Raw genomic sequence first — 18,575 nt, forward strand, 5'->3', positions numbered from 1 at the left:
CTGCAGATCCTGTTATTACTGAATTACATTGCCAATTACAACAAGCTACCACACCATCAGCTTACGCATTGATTTAGGCTGTTTGTGTTCTGATAGGACTTGGGAAGCCTGGTATTGGACCAAGACCTGCTTGTATTGTACAAGTTGTATAAACTCATCCCAAAGCTCCTGCTTCAATGAGATTGCAATGTAACAGGGGTCTGTAGGCAAGTAGAGCTGCAGAAGGAAGAATAAAATTACACTTGTCAATATGAAGCCTTATGCCCTTCTGCTGATGCCTTTGTAATTGCCGTAAGACAGCCCATGCATCTTTTTGCAGAGGACAGAAACAGAGCTAATTACACCGTTTCTTTTCTCTCCGCTTGTCAATGTGAATTAAGACGTTAATCAGTATCAGTTCAACTTTAAAATAATTGTTGAGAAGCTGTTGTTCATTTATGTGCTCTTTAGCCACATTTGGATGCCCACATCTCAAACAGCACTGTAAAGAGTAAAATGTTAATACTTGTTAATCTAAATAGTTTATCAAAACTTCAACTAAGGCATTAGTTGCATGTACGAAGTTGAAGAAAAGGCAAAGGAGAAGTAACAAACTGCAAACCTGTCCTTCATGTTCCGCAGCATGAAGGAAATATCTATCGATTTTTGTCTGGAGCTCAGCAGTTCTTACTGGAGTTTGCAAACTGCTGTCACTGATGAATTGAGACTCGGTTTACATCAGCTCATGGAAATACATCAGTTGTCTGAAGAAAGGGAAAAGTACTGTCACTAGATTAAAGATTCTGTTCATGATAAAACCACCTGAAGTTCACAAATGGGCTCATTTCCTAACTTTGCCAGGACAAAGAGATCGCTTGAAGAATTAAATGTTTAAAACAGCAAAATTGAGATGTTGTAAAATTTATGGAAACTGAGCAAATTCTGATAAGAGTTTCTTCATGAATGCTACAAATTTGAACCAGGGCTCTCTTAGAAACAATATCCTCTTCAAACACAATTATTGATTTATCGTTATGGTGACAGTGTTTGCAGTAATCATTCAGAACCAGAGGGTTACCCCAAACTGCATGGGGTGTCCCACATGTCCTACCAACAGGAACCTTTTCTTAGTGCTCCCATTTGTTGGTTCTCTTTACTCTCTCTGATTAAACCAGATGCACACATTTACATAGCAAATAGCCCATATATTTTATTAGTAGATTACTCCATGACTCTGTCACAAAAGCAATAAAAAGAAAAAATAAAGAAAAAAAAAAAAAGAAGGAAGCTGTCTGAAAAGATCTTGTATAGTCAAACTTCCAATACACAGGTGAAAGCCTGGGAATCTTATTAACATGATAATAATAATGACAATATTATCATTGAAATATTAAATAAGTAACCAAAATGCCAGTGTTCTTACATGTTTGATAAACAGGTTTGCACAGTCATCACAATTAACACTCTACTTTCAACAGTTACAGGCTGTGAAAACAACCTAACAAGTTAGTCATCATTAGAGAGTTGAAAAGCTGATATTGCACTATATTATGTTAGTATCAAATATTTCAATGACTGTTTTCTTAAGTTGTAAGCTGCAATTATTTTTTTAAAATCTGCTAGTTAGAGCTTGATCCATTGTGCAATTAAGTAATAGGTGATGAGACATTTATGAATAAAACTATTGTATTAGCCATGTAGTAACAAAACTAGATCACAAAATAATTAGGATTCAGTGTCTTCAGAAAGGAGTAAAGAGCATTTTTCATCAGTATCCTTTTTCACATAATATCCTGATTTATTCTAATGGTATTTAGGAACTGAGAGCCCTCAAAAGGCTTCTGTTAAAACAAACTTGGTTCAATCAGTCAGGTGTCTCCTCCCGTAAAACCAACATTGAACTTGGGATATCATCAGCTGTATTCTTCCTGGTTGTATTCTTCAAATACTGCCATCATGAATAAAGAAGATGCCAGGTGAAACCACACCTTTCTTAAGACCTTAAAGGTTTGCAGGAGGCTGATCAGAACTGTTGCTGTTGCTGCGTAGAATGTCAAGCAAAGAATTAATCATGTAAATCACAAGTAGAATAGTATGTGCAATTGTTATTGAAGCTCTTTAATGATGAGAACATAAGTTAATCACTGCAAATACAGACAAACCTCTCAGTTTCATCCATCACAATGATTCAAAACTTTATTAAATGCTGTCAAATAAAACTATGTCTGTTTCTGGTCTTAATGCACTTCCATCAAAGGCAGCAACTTCTTTCTGGGTTAAGCTCTGGAGTCACCTTTTCTCGTTGTGTTTTCAAACTGTGTTTTAGGGTCTTTACATGACAACCTTTACCAAGTGTCTGCCAAAATAGCCTTTTATTGCTTTTACAAGATATTAAAAGGACAAGATTTAGCCTTTGGGAACTCCTGTTATCGTTGATAAAACTGCATTGCTGGGAATCAGGGGAGCTTCTTGAACATACAGAACTGTACTCACCCATGCCTGGGCCTTTCCATACAAAGGTTCAAAAGACCATTAAGACTTTGTACCCATAAAGAACTTCGGTCTCATAGCTTTGTACACGTATATCATTACATGTTGACAAGCCACCTAAACTCATGATAAGATTTTACAACTCACTAAATATGCTTAGAACAAAATTTACAATGTGCATTTATGTATATTCGTGGCTGTAATGTGTATCACATTATTTTTTTTGTTCATGATTTCGGTATTGTCTCATTTTTTCCACTCACAGTGAAATGTTATCCTCAGGGAAGCCTCAGGGAGATGGCTGGCCAGGCACGGCTCAGCAGCAAAGCACCAGCTGAGGGAAGGAGAAGCAATATCCATCTTCCTGGGTAGCATCAGCAGAAAATATCTGTGATTGAAGAAAATACTTAAAGGAAGAAAATGTAGTCTTTTTCTTCTTTACGACCCAATTTTTTTTTGACTAACAGTGAGGGCTTCTTTCTCCTCATTTTGATATAAGCTATGTTTGGGAAGTATTGAGCTTTATCTTTGCTCATGGATAATAATATTTAAATATGATTATTATTTGCTTAATTGTTGCTAAATACTGTGATTCTGTTTATTCTTTCCTTTAGTTACTTCTTAGTAGCATAAGCTCTCGATCTCTTCTTTGATTCAGCAGGGAACACACCCACATATCTCTGCTGCATTTTTATAGATTTCTTGTCAGTGCTGTTCAATTGCATCAGAACAGAGAAGGAAGGCTATGGACCCAACTGCTGGTCTCCCTCCTGAATTTCATTAGTGAGGGCAAGAATCAAAATTTACTGAGGTCATAGAGAATTTTTGTATTGACTTTGGATCGGGCTATAAATTTTTATTAAAATAACAACTCCACTGATTCTTTGTCTTCCAAGTAGCGTATGCTGTGTAATCTATGAATAATTCTAGTCATGATTTCTTTCTCTCATATTAAGGTACCATTTCTGATGTCAGCTTTGACTGGGTAATAATATCAGCTGAATGAGTGATAAGAATTCAGAGCCATTGCAGTAGTCTGAACATTAATAACTGTAATGTTTAAAGAGGAGGACTAATACATTTAAAATAAAAAGTGGAAGTCAAAGTAATTTTTCATTTCAGTAAAACAAATGTATGGGATGACTGGAGCATACAGTTCCAATGCTTCATAAGATGCAATTAAACAATAATTTGATGATTAGAGTTCTGTTTGTTTTGACCTTTCAGACATGTAGGAAAGGCTTTTACCAGTCAAAATAGAGAATTCAATAAAAACAGAGAGTTTAAACACAACAAATTTCTGGGAGGGGAGAGCTATTTTGCAGACCTGTATCTAGGCAGAGCATTTTCCTACAGCACACTTCTGAAGATAAATGAGGTAGGCATCATAGTTTTTTCCTTGTCCAGAAAGGCAAAAATGAGAATGTGAATCAAGATTCATGGATTCTGAGCTAGCTTTGTGCTAGCTTTGTGCTTGGCCACCAGAGAGATACTTGAAAAAATAAAAACACCGTGTACTCCCTTAATTCTCTTTAGTTTCCTCATAGGTCAAAAAATCATGCACAAAACGATTTGTTTGATGACTAATTAGAGGAATTAATGCCTGGACATAAATCTGCAAAAGCTCTTGTAAGTCCCTTGTTTTCCAGAAAGACCGTTACAAAGAAATTAGCTATTCAAATCCCCTTTTTAATGGTCATTTTCTTAGGTTGTTTCATGGATCACAACAGCAGGGCTGCTTACATGTACTGGAGCATGGTGCTAACAGGACTTTGTGGCTTCCTGTACTGCAGTGGCTCTTTCAGAGTTTCCTTATGTATTTCTGTATAGCATTATGTTATGCCACAAGAACATATACTGAAAAATTTCCGTGTTTCTGTTATTTCTCAGATACAGTGTAGCAACTGGGAAGAAGGTCTAACAGTAATCTATAAAGAAGCATTATGCATTTCTAAGAAAAAGCTCTTTTAATTTATAGAAAACTTGAGGGCCTGATCTAGCTCTTAATGAAGTCAGCAAAAAAAAAAATTCTTCAATTTTTATGGCATAGGATCAAAAACCGAAGTAACTACAGTGCAGGAAGGAGCATTAATTACAGGGTAGAAAGGATCATTATATTTCAGAATTAAAAGCTGTAAGTTCTTTTCATGGCTTCTTGTAAATATAGTTGAAAGCAAACTTAGACTATGTTTTATGGTACACCATGAAGAAAGATTTCAGCTCTCACAGCACATTCACCAATAGAAGAAATATTATTTGCTTGAAAATGACAAGAAAAATCAGTAGTTCACTTGTATAAGAAAAAAAAAAGTGATATATGAGCTAGAATTAAATGACAGTCTACAAATGTTGTTCACTGTATAGACACAAGCCATAACCCTAAACCCCATAACTGAACAATAGCCAAAATCTTTTGTCCCTTTGGGGGTCATGTTAGGCAAAAAGTCTGGAGAACTGGCTGCAGGATAAAAAAGGTTTCTACCCCATTTACCCACAGTTCAAGTTCACCAAGCCTGCATCCTGTTGTGGATGTCTTGAGGTCCAACAGGTCAGACCCAATGATGAGCTGCTCCTTGGTTCAAGGCCCACCAGCAGTGCTCTTGTAGAGTGCATCCCGGCTTATTGCTCAAAGTCTGCCAGGCTGCCTTTACATCTTTTCTCTTCGAGTGCTGGCCTTGACCTGCTGGAACACTCTACCCTACTGTTTGACTTGTGACAAATTAAGCAGTAATCTTATTTAACACATTTCCTTTCCCTTTTGTGCATTGCCGAAGAGGCTTTTTTTTCAGCTTATCCTGATGCTCAGATAGCCACCATCCCCTTAAATAATTGCCATCTTTAGTTCTGCACAACCAGTAAAGATGGGTTGGTATTTTTGAGTCCTTTTGCCAAGGAAATCTAACGTTTCAATTGAATCTCTTACCCAATTCCAACTCTTTTCTGAGATCCCAAATGAGGAGAAGGGCTCAGGTTGATGGTTTCTACAGAGTAACTTTCCCCAGAATGGTTTGGGAAAGATGGAACATTATACACAAGCTAACTCTTCCCAGAGTGATGCTCTTGAGATGACTTCATATGCTACGTGATAAGTCAAATTAATTATACTTTACTTGGAAACTCAAAGTTAAGATGCTTTAACTCAGAGTTAAAGTTAGTTTATTACAGGAACACTAAGTGTCCATATACCCCACTGGTATAAAAGAAAATGTAGGCATTTTGCACATCTGAATTTCATGTTCATGAATCTTCATTTACAAGGAACAGTTTCTTTAAATAAGATTATTAAGCTAATCTCATTTATTAAAAATAAAAGCTGTTATTCAATAAGGTTGTCATTGAAGTGATGCATTATGTATATATTTAAGGGCTATGCTTTAGTAATCATGTTATCTGTCTTCATGATCCTCTGGTGACATTTATTATATTTCCCTAGAGCATTCTGTTTTAGTATCTGTCAAACAGAAAATTTCACACCAAAATTTAAATAGTATATTCCAGTATAGACAAATGTTGTTACTGTTTTTTACTGCTTAGTTTGACTACTTTAGTGTCCTCTCATGGCAAAATACGTTTGGGGATGGGTGGCATTCCCTGGAGGAAGATACTCTAAGAAGATCAGGATATCCTGCATTTGGTTATGGAAACTCAAGAAATGTCTGCATAAAACAATCGTCTGTAATCTCAGAAGCTGTATGTACACTTTCGTTTTGGGGTTCTTCAGAGGCTTTCTCAATTAGGACACTACAGCCTGGAGTACTTTGTATGTATGCATTTACACTGCAGGTTCTTTAAATGGTCAAACCCAGGATATATCCAACAACCTCTGCCTATCTCTTCGACTGCATCATGCCAACTCCATAACTCAACTCGCTGCCTTCGTAAGAGCATCATTTGCATTAGACTTCTCAACTTCTGTGGTTACATGCATATTCACAGTCATTTCTAAGCACTGACAGGGAGCAGGCCTTTTCTGTAAGCCAGGAAAGTGGGGGCAGAGGGGTCCTCTACATGTGCTGGGTCTTGCAGGCATCTCTGTCCAGATCCGTAGTGATGAAGCAGATTCAGGTGCTTGGGTGAGTATATACACCCGTATGTCTACTAGCTTTACAGAATGACTTGAAGTAGCAGGCTTGCTGGCAGGCTTTCTGGCTCTGCATGGGTGGCATGAGCAGAGCCGCAGGTAAGAAGACAGGGAGTACTTTTTTCCCTAAGGTGTTTCTTTTGACGAGGCATGCAGGTTGTGGCACAAGGCCAGTATTAAGGGGAAATATTACAGGCTTGGTGGGGTGCTCATGCTATTGAGCAGTGGTGTTCCAGGAAAGGACACTGTAGAATACAGGTCAGTATGCCCATGGCCAGGCATACTCCAGGTTTCCCCCCTCCATATAAATGATTTATTCTCCTAATGCTTCAGAGAGCATGGCCATTTCTTAACAGGATACACAGTTATGGATCTAGTTTCAAGAGTTCCTCTGATAGCTCCCTGCTGAAAAGTGTAGACCACTGCCTGTAGTGTAGACCAGTCAGTGGTATAAACTTCAGACCATATTCCTCCTTAGTGGGTCATCACTGACAACGGTAAGGGCAAGGATGATCCTGGACATATGATTCTGTTTTAGGAAACGAAATTTTCTGTATCTGTACAACTCGTGACCAGTTACAATGTGAATGACTGCATATTCCTTCAGTATTTTTCTAGACATTCTAGTTCATAAGAAGTTAATGATAGAAAAAAAGTCTGGCAAGGACAGCAAAAACAGACAGCAAGCAAGGCAGGTCCGAAGCACCTGGCGCTAGTGCCTGGGATGTGCTTGGCAGCTGCAGATCGGCTCTTCCTGTGCCAAAGCTCCAACTGGAGAGGCACTGGACATACTGCAGGTGTGCAGGTGATCTGATAGAAGTCTAAGGTGTCTGGCATGTGCTGTGTGTGTTCAGGTTCAACATACCTGTGCACTTGACAGACTGGATCTACCACTGTCAGATCTGAGTCATTATCTTTATGAGACAAAGGAAACCTGAAAGACAGGAAGGAGATCCTCAGCCAAGTTCCAGAGAAGAATCTCAGTGACTTGCTAGGAGAACAGGTCTAGATCTAATTTTACCTTTGCACCTCCTAACATTGTCACAGAGAGCATAGGCTCACACACTACCACCTGGAGAAAGGGCAGTCTTTTCCCATTGTCTCCTGTAGATGCTGGTTCAGAAACAGTGGCTGGGAAGTGGTATGCAGGATGGAGAACGACAATATTGAATTATAAACTTGCAAAGTAAATGAAGGGGATGGAGCCAAATCTTTAACATCTCTGCTTCTCTGTTTCCCTGTCACTAAAACGTGGATTTCTTGCCATGGATATTAAGAGGCCTATTCAATAATTTTTATTAATATGCTCTAAGATCTTGAAATGCAGCATACTTTAGGAAAGAAAGTATAATTCAAAGTCAGTGGAAGAAGAATGTCCACTATTTATATTACAGCAGAATCAAACGGCCTAATCCATCATGTAAATTATATGCAGAGACTTGATACCTCCTCCAAAATCTGTGGGAGAAGAATGATCTTTTTTTTTGCATTACAATAGAGTCATATGAGATGGTCCATCTTGTAAGTTATAAACAAAGGCAATGATACCTTAAAACCCTTATGAATACTGTAGTATATTATTAGTCATTTTGAGCATTATGTTTCTGGCACATTTTACCAGTGAACATGCCATTTGAAGGAAAAAAAAAAAAAGATACTTAATAAAAATACATTAATATATTAATATATAAAACATTCAATTTTTTGAATAAAGTGAGAAAACTTTGATTAGAAATATTTTACATCTTGGTCAAATAAGCTATATGTTATGATCGTGCTGCCTTGGATTTTCTGGTTTTATGAAAAAAAATACAGAATGTGCAGACAGGTTTGCAAAATCCTGTTCACTCATATCAGCAAACAGCTATATGTAAAGAGCTTTCATGTGAGGCTGTTGAATGTCATGATCTATAATGGATTAAATACTAGCTTTCTATATACACTTGCACTGCTGGTAATGAGAGTGTATTCTAGGAATCACATAATCTTATGGAACAAAATTCCATATCAAATATTATGAAGAAATATTCAATAAATACCACCCTTTAACAGATTCATAATAAGAACTTATGTATATATAAGTATGTGTGTATATTTATATATATATAAATAGACAAAGACAGCTGTCTTTGGGAGCAGCCTGGCTAGGAGACAGATGTTCTCCCAGTACAGCTGGGCACAGCTCCTCCAATGGGGAACTGAGATAGAAAAGAGAGAGAGACCTGTTTAGGCTGGAAGAAAATATGTGGAGAGGCGGAAGTAGCTTAAAGCCTCGTATATGATCCATACAATTACAAAAGAAAGGAGGTTATGCTGTGTGGAGATGTGCAAAGGGAGCTGAGATACTCAACTTTCTCTCTCTGCCAGAATTCTCAAAAAGAACCTGACAGAAAGCATTGAATCCTTGCTGGACATTCACAGGGTATAAGGGATGTGAATATCAGCCAACTTCAAATGAGAGTATAAACCTTTGTTGTGCACTTCTGCCACCTATAAACTGAGATGTTCATTATATGGTTTGGTACAGCTTAACTTCAAGATTCTTCAATGAACTGTTTTATATAAAACTGCACAGGTTTTCAGGAGTATCATGCAAACTTTGATAACAGTAAGTTCTAGCCAAGTTTCTAAATATGGCATAACTGTTCATCTTCTGTCTTTTAAGAACTTAGTTTTCATAGAAATCTGGAGAACACAAACTTAGAGATAAAAAAAAAAATGTTTACATGTACTGTGAAGTCGGCAAAACAATTGAAACTTACTGGGAGACCGTAGCACACCGGTGGATACAGTTTTATTTCATGGAATACAAATGAGGATTGTAAATGACATTTAAGAAGGGAATATGAAAAGATCGTTTTCTTCCCAGAGATGAATTATGAGTAGGTTTGTACTGAGTTGCGGGATATCATTATTATTTTTACATCAGTAATGCCTTTCTAACCTCAATTAGCAAGGGACCAGAAGCCACGCTATGAATCTTCCACTGAAATGCAGTTGTCAGCTATGTAAATGACTTTATAAATGTGTCCTGAAAATGGAATTGGTTTATGCAAATTAACCTGAGCCGCAGTTTGCAAGATGAGAAGTATAAGAAATGATGGAATAAACTCAGTGGTGTTGGGAAGCATCGTTGGGTTCCACCTGGAGGGAAGAGCATCACTTGGAGAATCAGATGTAAGTTCCACCAGAGGGAGGAAAGGAGCCATAGCTAACATTTTCAGAAGTACAATAGGTGGAGGTCATCTATCCAGCTAGCCCCTCTCATTTGTAAAAGTCACTTTTCCTTCTTAGATTGTTTCCTTTCATGTAAAAAGAACCGTGATTTAAATATATGCTGACCACCTCTGCTAAAAATGGAAATAGGTTTAAAATAGAAAGATTGGTATTTTATACCCTTTAATGGTATCTGGCTCTTAAAAAGGCTTGGAAAAAAATATAGTTATCATTGAAACCATTCACTGTGAATTATTTTAATGCTGGCAGCCTGACAAAAAAAATAGAAATCTCATGCTTTCACAAGTCCCTAGTATTTGCTAATTTATTTGGTATTTTGCCCATTATATTGAAGACTCATCATGAGCTCCTGCTCTGACTTTGCTTTAGTCATTGATTAATGATGTCTCACGTATTGTCATGTGAGAGATTATTAATCAATGTCTTTAGTAGACTTAATTCGGTAGAATCTGCAAGTGCTGATCCTTAGTCTTTATTTTGTCTGTGTTTATACAACTCGGGTGGAATTGACCCAAGAGATATTAACAGAAGCGCCAATATTTACCTTAAACAAGGCAGAATTTTGATCCTGAAATCTGAATGAAAAGCTGAGAGAGGATCAGCAGGCCCAGAAAGCTATCTAATGTAAAACAGATTCAGGTGTTAAGTTTTGGCTTGTGCATATATATTAGTATAGGTTAAAATCATAGAATCATTAAAGTTGGAAAAGGCCTCCAAGATCATCTGGTCCAACCATCCCCTACCACCAATGTCACCCACTAAACCACGTCCCTAAGCACCATGTCCAGCCTTTCCTTAAACACCCCCGGGGACGGTGACTCTCCAACCTCCCTGGGCAACCCGTCCCAATGCCTAACTGAAATATACACCTATATAACTAAAATATACACCTTCCTCAATTCTAATAGCTATCATTTTCTTCCTTAAATAACAAATACCCTGTCCTAACTGCTTTCTTGAGGGTACTACTGATTCTTTTAAATCAATTGATTCAAGTATATTGGGGGGAGGGTTTGTTTGTTTGTTTGTTTTTTAGTTATGTTTTATGTCAAGATAAATGAAAATAGCAAACCATGGTGATTTTAGAAGTTGACAATTACAGTAGCTTCCCCAAAAATGTAAGGCCAATGCCAGTTAATAAGCTATTCTTATTATTTGTCCTAATATGTTTATTTTCTGACTTCATTCTTTGCATTTTCATGAAATTGCTAGTGCAGTGTTAAAAAGGTAGGTCATGTTGATGCATCCTTTATCTTCAGCCTTGAAAGTTCTCAGATAAACTGAGATACTACACCAAGTGCCCAAATTTACTTTTAGTTTTAAATTTTCTGTAATTATCAAAATTCTTTATTAACGATTAATTTAAAATCTTCCACGTGAAAGGCTTAAAAGCTAATCTGTGCAACTAAAATACAGACCACTTTCAGATGAAGTAAAATGAAAGACTGACAGCGTCACGGAAGAAATCAACTTCATAGTTAGCTTGTAGATTAAGGCTTGTGTGGGTGATGTGGTGTGATATGCCCTACTCTGCAATTTGAATTTTGACTTCTAACAGCTGTGTGAAGCTGAATAGCTATTTATGGTCTGTAACAGGAATACATGTACTGTGATAAGCATGGAGATTTTGCTTTCTTTAATCTTCATCTGTTGCCTCATCTCTCAGTTAAAAAAAAAAAAAAAAAAGGAAGAAGAAAATGGGGTGAGGAACCAACAAATCAGCTAAGCTAGAAGATTGGTGAATATTTATACTTGAAGATCTGCCAAAGCATACCACAATGATAACAATCAATAGAAGCTACTGAGACAGCTGTTTTCCATATCTAGGGCTAGTCCTAACTGAAGGTACTGTTTCAGATGGTCCCTACAAAGATCCGTGTCCTTACAGTCTCCATGTGCCATACACAGGTAGCCTGTACAGGAGTCTGGTGGAGGCAAAGTGCTAACACACTGCATGGTGTATAGGTATGAGGAAAGTTGGCTTTTTTTTTCCTTGTGACTTGTTGGCTGTGTTGGTTGATGAGAAGCTCACCATGAGCCAGCAGTATGCACTTGAAGCCCAGAAAGTCAACCATATCCTGGGCTGCATCAAAAGAAGTGTGACCAGCAGGTTGTGGAAGGTGATTCTCCCTCTTCACTCCACTCTCGTAAGACCCCACCTGAAGTACTGCATTCAACTCTGGGGCCCCCAACACGAGAATGACACGGAGCTGTTGGAGCGAGTCCAGAGGAGGGCCATAAGGATGATCAGAGCACCTCTCCTATGAGTAGCTCAGGGAGCTGGGGTTGTTCAGCCTGGAGAACAGAAGGCTCTGGGGAGGCCTTACAGCAGCCTTCCAGTACCTAAAGGGGGCTTACAGGAAAGCTGGGGAAGGACTCTGTCAGGGGGTAGAGTGATAGGGCAAGGAGTAATGGCTTTAAACTAAAAAAGGGAAGCTTTAGATTAGGTATAAGGAAGAAATTCCTCACTCAGAGGGTGGTGAGGCGCTGGCACAGGCTGCCCAGAGAAGCTGTGGATGCCCCATCCCTGGAGGTGTTCAAGGCCAGGCTGGACGGGGCTTTGGGCAACCTGGTCTGGTGGGAGGTGTCCCTGCCCATGGCAGGGGGTTGGAACTGGGTGATCCTTAAGGTACCTTCCAACCCAAACCATTCTGTGATTCTGTGATTGTATAACCTCAGTTTCTGTTATAACCCACTCTTTCCTTTCCAAAATAACTTTTTCCCCCTTGCAAATCAGGCCATCTCTGGACTATTGACTTTTATTTCTAAGAGTCTGGAATAACTTCAGTCTCCACATTATACTGAAATATTTCTGATTTATGCTTTAACATACAAAACCATCTGTTAAATTTCTGAAGATGAGAGCATTATATTTAATATTCTACTGATATACAAAATCAGAGAGCCTTTTTGAGTGGTCTAAGACTCAAAGTTTATGACATAAGTTTTAAAAAGTTCAGGTGGTACACAAACCACAATCATGACCAGAACTGAGACAACATAAAATGTAACATTTCAATCTGTGCTTCATGCTTCATAGCAATGACTGACCAGAAAGAATTAATTTACTGAGGGAGAAATACAGTGAAATCATTGTGCAGTAAGGGACATGCCAACTATGTTTTAGGTCATGGTCTACATTCAGTTTCTGGGAGAAAGTTCTAGACACTGGTAGGCCTTAAGCAGATGTGGCAAATAGCAGATTGGAAACTGAAACTATAGCCATGCAAACTAGATGAGGTACAACTATTGGCAGAAAGGACAATCAGTGCTGAAAGCTATTCAGCAACATGGGGTAAGTTAATTGAGACTTGAAAAGCAGAATAAGATGGCTTTATTTGACAATGTAAATAGAAGTTAGAGGCCTAATGAAATCCTACTGCTATATGTGCTACCTTATAAATTCAATGCACCGACCATTTAATTCACTTTGCATTTGTTTCTATGAATCTGAAAAAAATAGATTTTTTTGTAGAGATGATAAAAGTGAATCAGTTCAGCCTGAACATTTAAATTCCTTGTAAAAATTATTCACAGAATTGTGAGAAACATAGAACTGTTGAGGTTGGACAAGACCTCTGGAAGTCATTTGATCCAACTCTACTCAGGCAGGGCCACCTGGAGCAGGCTGCCCAGGACTACATCCAGATGGCTTTTGAATGTCCCCAAGGATGAACACTGTGTATCGATTACCTCATGACTCTTATTGTTTCTTGAAAAGATCCTAAAGCAGGTTGGGCATTTTTGAGAGGCCCACAAGACAATTTTGACTACTTCAGAGCTGTGAAATACACAATAATGATTACACAGCTATACATCCAGAGGGTTTACCTGCAAGTCTGGGTTGAGGTTAGTATTTTCCTGAACATACTGGAATGGTCCAGTTATGTCTTAAGTTTAATATTTGCCTCTTATTGCGTTTCATTTGTGTCACTGGGAGAAATCTGTTGGGGACAGTTTCATAAGCAGTTATAGCTTTTTTATGAGTTTTCAAATTATATTTCCCGTCTAGCCTCTTTATCAAACACACAACAGTTTGCTGACAGCATTCACTGCTTCAGTTCAAATGCTCCACTTATCGCCTGGTTTCTGCTGGATACTTTCCCTGTCTTTTACAAAAAGTTTAATCTGAGATACCAAGCAGCTTTCTTAGTACTGAGTATATATTAATAAGTCAATATGGTGACGAATAACAAGCTTGCACCCATCTATTACACCAGACAAATCTGTAAATTAAAAACTTATTCAGCAGCAAATTCTTATAACGTCATGAAACAACACTGATTTTAAGACAGCAGATTTCTTTGCAGTGAGTAAATGAATAATCCTTAACATACAGTGCTAACAGTGCTAACAAATATAGGCAATTCTAATGTATGCTTTTATTAAACTATATCTGCTGTGTTTATCACTGAATAAAGGCACATTATTAGAGCAAATCAGACTGTTACGCTGTTCATTTGTCATATAGCACAAAATTGGAGCACCTTTTCTTTCAATTGACAAATTTAGACCTTTTATACAACAGATATAGTATCATTGTAGGGATGTGTCTTTTTATACCTCACATAAACAATTGTTCAATTCCCATTTGCTAACTGCAGAGATCCATGTAGTCAGTGGAGGTGTTAGTGAAAAACATTCTGAAAACTAACAATCATTTTTTTTCATGTGTCTCCTATTAAAGAAACTGGCAGCTCTGATGCCACACCAAGGATCAAGGGATGAACTAAAGTATCCTGCAGCTGTGTTGGCACTGAGCATTTAATCACACTCAGTAAGGAATACATTCACAGTGAGCTATGTGCATGCAGGTCTTTGAATTCGCACAACTGTAACGCTGTGTTCCCCTGTACCATCACACACAATTAGAAATTGTTAGCTAAGCACTACAGTCTGACATATAGGAAGTTCAATATAGCAGTGCTAGACCCATCATCAGCAATGGGAGTGCAACAACAAGGCTCTGGGAGTATTTCCTGTGCACATTTCTTAATAAGACTGGTTATATACATGTACCTGTGCCCTACACATTCAGCAGTATGTAAGCTGGCATACACGTGGCTGTATGTGCAGCAATTTGAAAGTATTTCTGATATTGTTGGGTCACTCACAACAAACCAAGGGATGTAATTTAGTTCTCCAATTCATTTAAAGAGAGGAGAAAAATCAAACTTGCAGTTGCATAAGTGATTAGGTTCTGTTGTTCATATTCTGCTGTGGTTTTATAAATAATTAAGAGAGAATTAACAAAAACTATAAAACAATCTTTTTGAGAGCAGTATTGCATAAGAGCAAGGCAATAATAATTATGTTTATGAAGATGAGCACCTCAAAGAAGGTACATTTGCCTATGGAGACAAATCCAAAGTAGACAGTTAAGAAGGTGTAGAACTACAAAGTGCTGCAAACCTACAGACAGAGAAAGCAAGTAGAAACCTAGATGGAAGAAGTAGCTTAGACAGACAAAAGTAAAAGCTAATCTTTCTGTCTTTGCTGAATACGGATTTTTTTTTACTGCTACTTGCTCAAAAAGCCAAGATTTTGTCTGTGAACATTTAATATATTGTACATATCAGAGATATGAACAGATGCATTATTAAAGTCAGCTCTATCGGTTTTCTGTGTTCATTTCCTTTGTCTGGCTTTTAAATGTCCATTCAGAGTCTGTCCAATAGATTCAAAACACGCAGGTGGTTTGTTGCTTGTTTCTGCGTAAGGTCCAAGCTGCAAGTCTCTCTCCTGTAGTTACCAGAACCGCTGCATTATGCTTCTTAGTGTCAGTCTTCCACACACAAGGGCAATTAATTTGTCTGGAGACACACAGGATTGCTTATATATCAAACATAAAGAGTGTCCAAGTGTTCAGACACTTGTAAGGTTGGAGCTGCTATGGGGTGAATCAGTTCCTCTAAGTGCTTGCATAAGCCCTGTTGCAGTCTGTCTGAATCATCTTGCAGTCCTTCGCGTTCTCATACACAGTGAGAGAGTAAAACAAACGACGTTGATATCTCTACTTTGCAGGTGGAAAATAAAAAACTTAATGGCTGATTAGCAGAATTTCAGGAAAAAAAAAAAGTGTATCTCAGAAAGAGGACTTTAGGCAGCATTAAGTCTTCAAATCCCAAACTGCAACCCTAAGAATGTCTCCTTAGCTGCTGTCTCATACACCCAAACCAGAGAAAGGGAAGTCTGTTGGTATAGCCAATAGCTTACCAAAATAACAGAGTTGGGACAAAGTTAGGGGAATAAGGGCAGGGTTACCTTCTCCAGCATCATTCCTTTAGTTGTACTGCTAAAGGGTTGCCATGGCTCAGCTGACAATCAGTAAACTACAGTGTCCCAGTTACTTGCAAATATCCATCTTGTCATGAGGTTTCCAATTGGGTATGAAAAATAAAATAAGATATAAAACTCTCATGTATAGACCTCATTACAATTTGGGGTATGTACCAATAACTTTCTGTCCTGACAGCTAGACAGACGAGTATGACCAAAGATCGGGTTTTCTGTCTTGGATGTCTAAAGGCTTGAGAACTCAGGTTTTGTTGAAATACATGCTCTGCATTGTATATATAATGGTACCAAGAAAGCTATATAGAATTACTAGGTATACTATCAAATCTCAAAGTTTTAATGAAAAAACTTTCCCAGTAAGGATCAAGGAAAATATATCTTCTCACAAAGTCAGAAATATTATACTCAGCAAAATTAATACATATTTCTGTCATACACTGGAGGAGACTAATATTTCACAAATTTGTTCAAATCTACCCATTTTGCAGTTCTTCCCACATCCTTCTAAACAAATCATTTGTTTCAAATTTGACAGCTTATATATTATGATTTTGAAAGCCTTCCAAAAATTTGTTGGCAGTTGATGAATTTTAAGTCAAGTCTGACTCAGACATTTTTTTCTATGATAAATGGTTATATTTCTGGTTAAGAGAAGCTCTGAAGGTATAATATTTATGAAGAACAAGTAAGGAAAATAGCTACCAAAAATCATTCTTCATGGCTATTAGCAGTAGCTATACGTTAAAAATATCTGCTGACTAGGCTACCATAGGGATATATGGTATATGTTCACTTTCAGATCAAATGTCTTGAAGTTTCAGACAAAGAGAATAAAAGGTATTGGAAGACCATTTAGGCAGTGCTTTTGTTTTCTGTCAAATGACAGTATCTAAATGGATGATGCTATTATAGAAACATCCTCCTGTAGATCCAACTGTTGCAGAAACACGAGGAGGAAATAGGAACTGATTTTTATCTTTAAAGGACAAAAACATACTTGCATGTAATTCAAATGAGAAGCCATTAAAACATTCACCCTTGAGACAGAAAATCGGGATTCCCGTATTACTTAAGGGGAGTGCAATCCCTCTCAAAATATGAGGGTCTGAGTTCCACTACTGAGTATTGAAAATCTTAAGACTAGGCAGCACTGAACTCAACTGAGAAGGAAGGCTGAGTCTCTTTGGACCTTCATGTAACAGAAAGGAAACTCAGATTTTAGCCCTAAGCAACTGTTTTTAGAGACAGGCTGGGAACTGGTTCTTTTTAAGCCAGGGTCCATTTCAGCATCTTCAAAGCTAAAGAAATGGTTGACTGTTCTGTTGAATCGTGTTCCAGGCGGAAAAACTCATGTTCCTATTAGCATAAAGAGCTTAATGTCTTGCGTCGGTCCTAAAGATGAGTTTTGGATTCAAACGTACCCCCTCCAAGATGAACAGCTACCTTTACTTTGTGGGGCTCATATTCTGCATAAGAGATTTGTAGCTTCAAACTTCATAAAGTCTCCTCTCAATGAAGGGAGGAGGTTGCAGATGTATAAAAGGGCAAGACAACTTCCCAAAATACATAGCATTGCCACAAAACTACTTTAATGTATTCCTGCCAGGGCAAAAATTCCTTTGCAAACCACCACAGATTGGACATTAGGGCAAAAAAGGATAGAGAGCATTGTGGAATTTTTTCTGCATACTTCGAGCTTTAGGAGCCAGTCAAGCTGAGATGACAGCTTGAGATCCCAACTGTGGCTTAGGAGATGCTGTGCACCATAGAACTCGGTCCCCATAAGACGCTTTGTTTAGGAATTACGTGGTCTCTGGTGACCTGACTTTTAAAGTTGCTCCAAAATATTCCCTGTGTTGTGTGCTAAGTCACACTGCCTTCATCCAGACATTTTCCTGGGGACCAGATTTGGGGACCAGATCTGGGGACCAGGTCAATTGCTCCTTATCACTAATAGAAATAAGCTGACAAGGGGTTAGTGTTTTGAGTTGACCTAATGAGTTAACTACAAAAGGTGCACAAGGGTCATATTTCTGTTAGTCATTCTGTGAGGAAAATTAGTACAGAGCCTGTTAAGATAAATGAATAAATACATAAATAAATAAATAAATAAAAGAAAAAAGAAAATGACCTTAAAGGCAAAATTGCTATCATAGATTTTCATCTGTCCAGTCACGACAGATAAAGAATAAATAAAGCAATCAGAATTATTTTTCTTGACATGAACGTTATTTAAATTTGCTTTTCTGAGATCTCTTCTTTATGTAGGACTTTTCAAAACCTAGCCCCGTGACCTCTGACTACATTATTTACTTCGGCTGCGTGTAAACCATCACGTATAAATGCCAGGATCCGGATCTTCACTCACTATTCAGGTCAAGGACTGGGCTGAAGGTTTGGGCTTTAATTTGGTTACATGCCTACATTGCTGTTTCCTGGCAGGTCATGGGAAGAAGATTGGCTGGCTTGGGGGAGCTTATGTACACATGGC

This window comes from Cygnus olor, chromosome 2 (genome assembly GCF_009769625.2).
Source record: "Cygnus olor isolate bCygOlo1 chromosome 2, bCygOlo1.pri.v2, whole genome shotgun sequence".
Lineage (NCBI taxonomy): Eukaryota > Metazoa > Chordata > Aves > Anseriformes > Anatidae > Cygnus > Cygnus olor.